Here is a 1643-nt window from a genome sequence, read left to right on the forward strand (position 1 = left end):
CCCCCCCCCTGCCCCCGCCAGGCCTGCCCCGCCCCAGAAGCTGCTGCGACACAGGCCCCGCTGCCGTCACTTTGCACCCCCTTTTGTATCCACCTGGTCTGCAACCCACTTCCCGGCCTGAGAGGGGTCCCTCGCTCCCAGGGCCGTCCCAGGGTCAGGCGGGCTGCTCCGCTGCTCGGGCCCCTGTCCTCAGCGCCCAGCAGAGCAGGGCTGGGGACGAGCAGGCAGTCTGGGAGCACACACAGGTCCCAGGACCCCGCGGAGCCTCAGGTTCCTCATCTGTACAGCAGGCAGGGGCCAGATTAGACCAGCTGGGGGCCATGGCCTGCCGCCACGGAACACAGGTGACGGAAGACAACCGGACCAGGTGTGCCCCTGCCGGCACGGAACACAGGTGACCGAAGAGAACCGGACCGGGTGTGCCCCTGCCGCCGTGCCCACGGGGCCCAGGGAGGAGGAACTTGGCCAATAGAAAAGCAATTCGTGTGCAGGGGCGGCTCCCACAGCGCAGCCAGGCTGCCAAGTGCCCGACAAGTCTGGGCACAAGTCCTTCCTGTCCTGGAAGTAAGTCCTCGAGAGCCTGAGAGCCCTCGTGGGTCCTCCCCGCCCCCCGTGCCCCCCGCAGCACTCCTCTGCCCAGGGCTGCCCACCTGGGGCCTCCCTGTGGCACCCGGGGTCTCCCTGTGGCACCCAGGGTCTCCCTGTGACCCGGGGTCTCCCTGTGGCACCCAGGGTCTCCCTCTGGCACCTGGGGTCTCCCTCTGGCACCCAGGGTCTCCCTCTGGCACCCAGGGTCTTCCTCTAGCACCCGGGGTCTCCCTGGGGGGTGCCCAGGGGGTCTGAGTGGAGGGGCAGAGAACCTGCAGGAGGGGGTGAGCTGTGAAGAAACGGTCTCTGCGGCTCCCGCTGCCCCTGGTGTCCCGGCTGCATCCCTGGATTGTCCCCCAGAACCCAGTGCTGGCACCTCAGGCTGAGCCGCTGAAGGGCCCGCACTCAGAGTCTGAGCTGGACCCGGGCAGAGGGTTTCTAGGAAGTTCTGGTCCGGATCTTGGCTCCTCCGGCCTCTGCGTGGCTGGCCCTGGGGAGACCCTGCTTCCACAGCCAACTCAGAGGTCACCTTCTCCGCAAAGCACCCCCAGACCCAGCTGCCGCCGCCCTGTGCTCCCCCACACCTGGCCCGTCCTTCTACACTTACCCATTCACTCACTCACTCACACATTCGTGCCCTTCACTCAACAACGGCCTGTGTGCCCGCTCTGCGCGGGACAGGGTTCTGGGGTGCAGTGGTCTCCCCACCCAGCGGAGGGTTACATTCGGGAGGAGGTGCGGGCGGCTCTGGGCCTCCGTGCCCAGTAGGCCGGGTGTTTGGACTCGGGCATGGCCGTGAGGGGACGTAGCTGCCAAGTACGGAACGCCACGGGCAGCCCAGCGGTGCCCACACCCCCTCGGCCTCCCGCGCTGCCGTCGAGCACACCCTGCCCGGGGCTGAGGGTCTGGACGCGGTTTGGGAAATGCCTTCCCGATGCGGAAACACGGAATGTCTGTGTCAGCAGCAGGGCTGTCCCCACCGCAGCCGACCCAGCCCTCCTCCTCCGCCAGGGCCCAGGCTGGGCGAGGCCCATGCCCCACCCCATGCCATGCCT

Source organism: Myotis brandtii, unplaced genomic scaffold (genome assembly GCF_000412655.1).
Source record: "Myotis brandtii unplaced genomic scaffold, ASM41265v1 scaffold434, whole genome shotgun sequence".
NCBI classification, from domain to species: domain Eukaryota; kingdom Metazoa; phylum Chordata; class Mammalia; order Chiroptera; family Vespertilionidae; genus Myotis; species Myotis brandtii.